An 8,356-nucleotide genomic window follows, 5' to 3' on the forward strand; every position below is an offset into this window, starting at 1 on the left:
ACTACTAAGACGTCTGGACGACTCAGTAGAGTCGGCCCTACTTTTGGTCAGTTGCTTGCCAAATATATGAAGAAGGCCGTTCCACACAACCGGCCAATAAAACAAACAAAGTCAATAGGGCGATCTGTGCGAAAGCAAAAGCCGACTAAACGGACCCAAAGGGTAGCACAACCAATATCGCCTTATCATCCTCCTCCAGGGATAGCATGGTGCGTCCCATTCTATCCATCGCCGATGTGTTGTCCTACTCATGTGTGGGGTGGTACGGCGATGAATTTGTATTACTGGCCCAATCCGTTTGCTTATTTGGGCTGGGGGGCACCACAAGTTTTTGCCTATTGACAGGTTGATCAGATAGACATGGCTGAAGAGGATGCGATCCGAAACGGCCTCTGTGCATTAAAGTCCCATCAAGTATTTATATTATCTGATCGCAAGAGCCGATGACTTGCATCGAGCTGAGTCCTTACTTCGGAAAAAAAAACCTCATGAGGTCAATTGTTTCCGAAGTTTTCGCTAATGCTTTTGGTTCGCCATGCTCCACCAAAAGGCAGGGGGGCATATGTTGGACACCAAAATGAGCGGACGGTCCGGCCCATGGGCCCGGACGGTCCGCGTGTCCCGAGATTAGATTAACTCGGATGTTTATCCTTATCTCGTGCGTGGTTATCCATCTAATCACGTGGGAGTTTGTTGGCTATCTCTTAGGAAAAGGTCCAGACCTCCTCCCCTATAAATATAAAGGGGTACGGCCGATTGAGAACCCCCGAACACATTCCAATCGAACCAATTACCTTATTTACTTTTCCTGCCCTAGGAGTAGATGTAGCATAGTTCTAGTTGTAGTCTTCCACATATCCACCTCCACCCCTATTCGACTCTACGTCGTCTAGATCCGTCTTGGGTGGCCTGCCGATCCCAAGACGACCCTAGGATCTCACCCCTCCCGGGGGGCAAGATCTAGTTGTCCATCCAAGACTTCTTCCTCGATTTGATCTCTTAATTCCTAGGCGACTCCACGTCGTCTGGGGACGCCCCGGGTGACCTGTCGACCCGGAGCACCTTAAGATCTTTCCCCCCAGGGGACGAGATCTAGATTCCAGCAAGGAGTAGGAAGACGACCCTGTCGCCAGGTCGCGGACCGTCCGGCCCAGAGCTGCGGACCGTCCGGTGTGACGCAGGGAAGACACCGCTCCTGCGCCCAGGTCGCGGACCGTCCGACCCAAGGCTGCGGACCGTCCGGCCCAAGGCTGCGGACCGTCCGCGCCTGACCAGAGGGCACCGCCACGGTTCTTGTTGAGTGTTTGGCGCTCCAAAAAGGCGTCAACAGTAGCCGTCACATCATCTATTGTGTGGCTATGCTTAAGTGTGCCTTGATATAATTTAGAATAAGTCGAGTCTCTAGAACGCGGCAATTTTTAAAAGTAAACAGAAGCTGAATTTATTGATTGCTGTTTTGGGCTGCACGCACTGTTTTAGTTGTGCTGTTTGTTTGATAAACCAAATCATGTTTTCTGTAGAAAAGTCATATAGAAGAGTTGTAGATGACATGATTATCTTGCTTGTACTAAAATTTGACAGCCATAAACCTGATTGTTTAGGAGTTGTGCTTTTCACAAGCCCAGCACCTGAATCTGTCAAATTTCTGAACATATTTCAGAAATTGCAATGGTTGCTTAAGTTAATGTTGAAATTAGTTATTGGTGGTCACAAGAAAGTTGTAGATAACTTTATTATCGTACTTGTGTTAAAATTTGACAGGCATAAGTCTAATTGTTTAGGAGTTATGTTTTTTACAAATTCAGTAACTGAATCTGTCCACTTTCTGTACAGATTTCAGAAGCTGCATTGTTTGCTTAAGTTAATGTTAGAATCAGCCCTTGTAGATTATAAGAAAGTTGTAGAGGCTTTTCTTATCTTGCTTGTGTTAAAATTTCATAACTATAGGCCTGACGGTTTAAGAGTTATGAATTTTACAAACTGGTTGCTGTGTTCTGTCCACCGTCAGAACAGATTTCGAAAACTGTAATATTTGATTTAGTTAAACCTGGAATCACTTCTTGGTGATTATGAAAGTTGTGTAGTACTTTTGCTAAGATTTTCAAAAAGTCTTAGATCACTCTTTTTGGTGGTCTGAAGATTAAGTTACATGTGTTTGAAGTGTGAAGACTGAATCTGTCCAGTTTTGGACAGCACAGCCTTCATAGTATATTTTAACCTTGATACATGCTAAACCAGCCTGGGATGTTTATAAATAATTTGTAGAACATTTAATTAGCTTTCCAGAAAGTCTAGGATCAATTTGTTTGGATGTCTGAATCTTCAGTTATGAATTTTTAAAATCACAAGTCTGAATCTGTCCAAATCTGGACAGAGCTGTTGTGATTGCACTTTTTGACCTTGCTAAGTGTTTAATCATGCTGTGATGAAAATACCAAAATTGTAGAGCACTTTCTAAACTTTCCAGAAAGTTTTAGTTTGCTATTTTTGGATTAATATTTGAAAAGTTATTATTAAAACAAGTAACTGCTGTGCTGCTGTCCAAAAAATCTGCACGTGCTCAAATGAATATTTAGTTCACCATTTTGGCTAAAAACGCTTAGTTAGCACTTAACGGACATAGACTTGTGATGGCTAAACTTAGGTTAACATGTGTTCCATGATTAATGTGCTTGCTTGCTATAGTTGATTGTGATAGAGGAGTCCATCGACATTGATGCATCGGTCCTTTATTAAACTTGTGTTTGTGATGCTTTTGTGTGATCAATAGAAGAACTAATGAAAAGCCGTAGCAACTAAATAAATGCTTGTACATATGATATCGTGTTGCGTTGGTTAATTGTAGGTAGTGATCATTGTCTTTCCAGTGGTAGTGTTTACGTGTGCCCAATGACACATAAATAACTAGTGTTTGCGTATAGTTGTTGCAGTGTCTTACTAATTAATGTTTAGTTCGCCACTGTGTCTTGGTATATCTTATGTTACTTTTATTATATTCATACATATGCATCTTGCACCTCATATAGGACCGAGAGATGATGATCGAGCCAGTGATGTGGTGCCAACCACAAGATGCCGTTGATGGACGACCTAAAGAATGGACTTAACCAGTGGATGCTCGCCAAGCGAGTACCTCCCCCAGCAAACACTACCTAAGTGTTAAATTAAAGGCAAGCCCCGGTTTTATGCATAACTGTTATATATATGCTATTTTACTGCACTTAATGTTTGTAGGCTTGTACCATGCACTTAAGTGTAGGAGTTGAATGAAACCCTAGTTGCATGAACTCAGGATTCCCTTTGAGATGGATACTAGTATGCTAGGTTGAGTAGCTGCTTTGCTAATTAGGGATCTCGGTAGAAGTCGAGTGATTTTTCTAGCACTCGCGCGAGGTCAGGAATTGGTTGTATCCACTTTGATAACATAATGGTGATGGTCTGTGGACACGGGTCCATGGGGACGCGTGGTCTACGAGATGAAATTGGAATAAGGATTAACGTGCGGATACCTGTGTCAAGCGTTTGAACGTACTAAACACATGCCGAGAAATATGGTAAATCGGTAAGCCTAGTACCTGAGTGAACCTGCCCGCAGATTGCCCTCCTCAGGCGACCTGAGACGTGGTCTCCCATTCCGGTTATGGTGGGTACAAGTGCGGTCACTGCACGACGGCAGTCGGGGTCAGTGAGGCATTGTACGCCAAGGCGGTGAGCCCCTTTCTGTTGCCAGGGAATCGATGGGGACGGTTGATGTGTGTGGGGACGGAGTGCCCCTACATGTCGTGTGTTTAGGTTTACCTTGCAAGGTTTAAAAACTTGATTCGAATCGTCTGCTTCTCGCAGCTAATGAGACTTCTTGATCCATTGTACTGCATTGAGTAATAAGTGGAAATGAGGTGATTGGCAAAAGATGTTGTTTGATAAAAATTCTTGATATCATGTATGATTAGCTAGGTACACATCTAGTCAAAAAGGATCATACTAAAACTTGAAAAGCTAAAACTTGATTTTAGACTCAGCTAGTGCTTTTGGCAAACCAAACCCCTCAGCCAAACAGCTGCATGTCTAGAGGTAGAGAAGTAGACTCCTCACACCGGGTAAGTCTAGTTGAGTAATGTATACTCAGCCTTGCTTGTGGCATAATTTTTGCAGATATTCATTAGGATGATTGGTTGATGGTGTGACTTGGCCTCCATCCCTACCACCGGGATAGATGGTCGAGTGGGTTACTGCTTCCGCAAGAGAGGACCAGGAGGAGTAGAGTGGCCAGGCTTCGCCATGTTACTCGGTTCTTCTCCGTTAGTTATTTCTGCTGCATTAAAATTTATGGTTATTATTTCTGAAACTCCGATAATGTAATCACTAATGATACTTATTAAATTTGTGGTATTATGTTTTATTGTATTTCTCTGTGTCTCACCTTCGAGTGAGCTAGTGGTATTCGATCCTGGATAAGTGGCTTTATCGGACTAGATCCGAGGGACTGACGGTTTATTCCTATTTAAGTGTGGTCTAGCCTCTAAGGCGGGACTTGGGCACTTAAGTTTGAATAATTCGGGCGGTTCCGCCACAGCTGGTATCGGAGCGAATACCATCACAGAGAAGTCAATAAGTCATGATTACCAACCTTTTCTAAAAGTAAAACTTGCTAGAAACCAATGTTGGATAGATGTCAGGACGATAAGGATAGACTTAGGACGTGAAGCCTTAGGAAATAGATGGGTAGCTAGGTGGCTATTTATATAGGCCATAAAGGCTACTACTACTATTAATAAGGATGCTGTAGAAGCAACCGAAAAAGTAGTTAGGTCTGAGAAGACGACTAGAATGAGCATGCATCATGATTGTCGCATTATAATTGTCTTTTGTGCACCAACATGCTTCTCTCACCTTTATTCAAATAATAAAAAAAATTGTGAATAATGTGCTGTATTGCTAGGAACTGCAAAAAAAATGTCTTATCTTGTGTGTCATGATAGTCTTTACTAGGTTATGTTATGTGCTTCTCTTGTCTTGCTATCTAGGTAGTATTGTAATTGTTCAACCCTTTTTGCAAAACATTTTGTTGCTTGTTCTGTTCATAAAAAGACTCCTCCAAACAACCTTGAGTTTAGCAAGTGAACCCGCTTTTAAAAAAATGCTTGTGTTGGCGTTTTCTAGCCCTTGTGGGTTTTACCCTTGAAGTTACACCTGCACAGCTTGTAGATTCCCATAGCTTGACTCCTAGATCGACCAAAGCTTCCTTGTGCACTGGTTACGTCAAAAAAAATTTGTTGTTTGGTGTCTAGTTGCGCAAACCCTATCAAGGCCATGTTTCTTTCCATAAATTCCTTGCCCCTAAAACTTCATAGCATTCCTGTTGATCATCCAGCTGATCTTGTTGCCTACCTCTCCTTTCGCATGGATCTAGTGATCTTTTTCCTTGTGAATCATGTTGTGACCTTATCATCCGAATCTCTGATCTTTCATGATTCTGCCCTATTATCTTGTTATCTACTATAACCCGTTCTCAAGTATCGAATGTTGATCTACCTAAGTCTCTCAATTCTGGTCATTCTCATACTCGTTCTCTGAGGATCATGACGATGTTTATCAACTTTATCTCTAAACAGTGTATCCATTTGGTTCAAGGGATGTTGTTGTCATCTTGTGGTTCTCTCATGTCTCTACAAGTTCATCAACATGATCTCTGGAGTGCTTCCTTCTCATATCAAATCTCGTACTAATCGCTGGCCTGCTAATCCCCGTGATGATCATAAAATAACTCTATGAGTTGAAGAAAATTCTCATGTGATGATCTTTTGCCAATAATCTCTGCTTCAACTCTGATCACATTCTTATTTTCTGAGCCATACTCTCATGGGCTCCAACTATCAGTGCTATGTGAATTTCTTATTGGTTGCGTTTGGTAATGATGTCATGACTAACGACTGATGGTGCCGCGACGAAACCGAGAGCCTACTATGGTGCACACATGGTTGAGCTGCTCGGCACGCGCTAGTATCGCGGTTAATAGTCGTGATCCATTACGAGACTATACTGATGTGCTATTTTTTTGTGGACACTCTCAGAATGATCGCTGCATTTTGTCTCGATATGTCGCGATATTCTAACCAAATCTGTCTCCAGTATCTTGTCAGATACCCTCTCATGAATTTGCATCTATCTTCAGTCTGGGAGTTACATGCTTCTCCACCCATAAATATCCTCATTCGAATCTCGGGACGAGATTCTTTTTAAGGGGGGAAGGCTGTGACACCCCAGGTGTCAGTTTCGTGTTACGTCGCGAGATTTATCCTAATCTCGGATGCTCAGTAAAAATTTCTATTTCTCGCTCGCGTATGTCCCTGATTATCCAGATTATTCATTCACGTTTCACCGAATTCGGAGTTACTCAGTCTCACAGAAGGCCAATTTTGGAGCCTGTTAAAACTTTTATCGTCGGCACAAATGCGAACTCAAAAATCATTCTCGAATTATAAACCTCATCTGAAGCTCATTAAATCAAACTCTCGACGACTGTTATTTGATCTGTGTCCGAATCCAATTTCTCGATGTTCGATCGATGTCCAACTATTTTAATCCGAGTCCATACTCACAAACGAAATAATCAATATGTCGTCCTCTAATCAAATCTTACTCGACTCAGCTTAGCATCTCTGTATCCAATCCGATTTCAAAATCAACATCGGCAACGATTTTTATATATCACGATTCGCTTTCTCCGACTAAAAATCCAAAACCGATCAAATCTCAGGACGATTTATTTTCGATTTACGCGTAGGGAATTATTTTCAAGCGAAATCTAAACAGACTCTCGGCCGAGTTAATCGCGCAACCTTCCGTTCGTCCGAACTCTTTTCGCTCTGTTTCTCAGTAGCGACGAATTCCGCAGGAACATTTTTAGTCCGGAAAATATTTAGCGCGACCCAATTTAGTGTTTTGGGCCAAATCCAGTCCAGCCCATTCGGCCCATAAGAAACCCTACCCTAATTTCTCCTCTATAAATATGGGCTTCCCTCCCTTGCATTCTGAAAATTTTCCATTTCCACCCCAGCCGCCAACACCCTTCTCTTCCTCCTCTACCATTTTCCAGCCGTGGGCTCCTTCAAGCACGTAGAGCTGGAGCTCCTTCCCCAGCGCGCAGGGGCTTCCATGGCCGGGCGTTCCTTCCCTCCAGCGCGCCGAAGCTCTTCCCGTGGCGTCCTCTGCCTTTCTTCTTCCCTGCTTCACAGCAGCAAGGCCACCAGCAGGCTCCCTGCTCCCCGCGCCCCCAGCCATGGCATCCTTCACTCCCCTACTGTTTTTCTCCCAGGGCGCAGCAGCAAATCCCATGCAGCGGCTCCATGGCCGAGCGCCCTGCCCGGTGCTCCAGCCGGCCTCCTCTGCCCCTGCCATTTTCCACAGGAGCCGAGCTCCTACCTGCAGCAGGCGCCCCCTGCTCTTTCCTATCCGCGACCAGGGAGCTTCAGCTGGCGTGAAACTTCACTTGCGCACGGCGGCCAGCACCCTCTCCTTGGGCTCCAACAGCTTGGATGCCGAACCCCTTTCTTCCTTCCCCTGGCCGAGCTCGAGCTTCCCATGGCGCCATTCCTCCCTCTCTCTGTTGTACATAGCGCCAAGCAGCAACTCCATTTTCCCTGCCCGCGCCCAAGGTCGGCGACCAGCCTCCCCTTCCCTGTTCTTGCTGTGGCCGAGCCACCACTTCCCCAGCCGTAGCCCTCTCCCCCTCCATTGTTTCAGCGCCTGAAACAAACACCTGGCCGCCATCCACACTTGTGCTCGATGAAATGTGCAGCAGCCCCGACGGCTCCGCGCGCTGACGGCTTGCTGTTTTGTTGCGCAGTGAGCAGCACGCCGTGATGCCGCCGTGTGTTCGCTGTTTTTGCGCAGCCCCAAACGTCGTCGTCGTTCACCCCGGTGAGACCGCGACGCTCCTTGTTCGATTCCGCATCGATGTTATTTTCCTATGATTAATTATGTATGTGTGTTGCTTTGTTTTATTTTTGTGGAGGAGAGAACCCCGTGTTTTGCGAGGAGAAAGCAAGTCGCTTAACGCTCGTCGGATGTTTGGAGCGATGCACGAATCGGAATCACCGTCATTCTTGCAAACATCGTTTGGGTTTGTTTATGGTGAGCCGATGCATGTCGCTCTCGATCGACTCGATTAATCATTTTGTATGGATGTGTGTAAAATGTTCGATTATGCGCATTGGTAGGATCATGTTTGCGATTGGAGAACAAGAGGTTAATTGATGTGCGCGATTTGTAGTTGTCTAATTATGTTTTGGTCGATGATGTGCATGTGGTTATATGTGTGTAAAAGTATAATTTTATAAATGGACGCGTGTAGGGA

Source organism: Zea mays, chromosome 5, assembly GCF_902167145.1.
Source record: "Zea mays cultivar B73 chromosome 5, Zm-B73-REFERENCE-NAM-5.0, whole genome shotgun sequence".
In the NCBI taxonomy this organism is placed as follows: Eukaryota; Viridiplantae; Streptophyta; class Magnoliopsida; order Poales; family Poaceae; genus Zea; species Zea mays.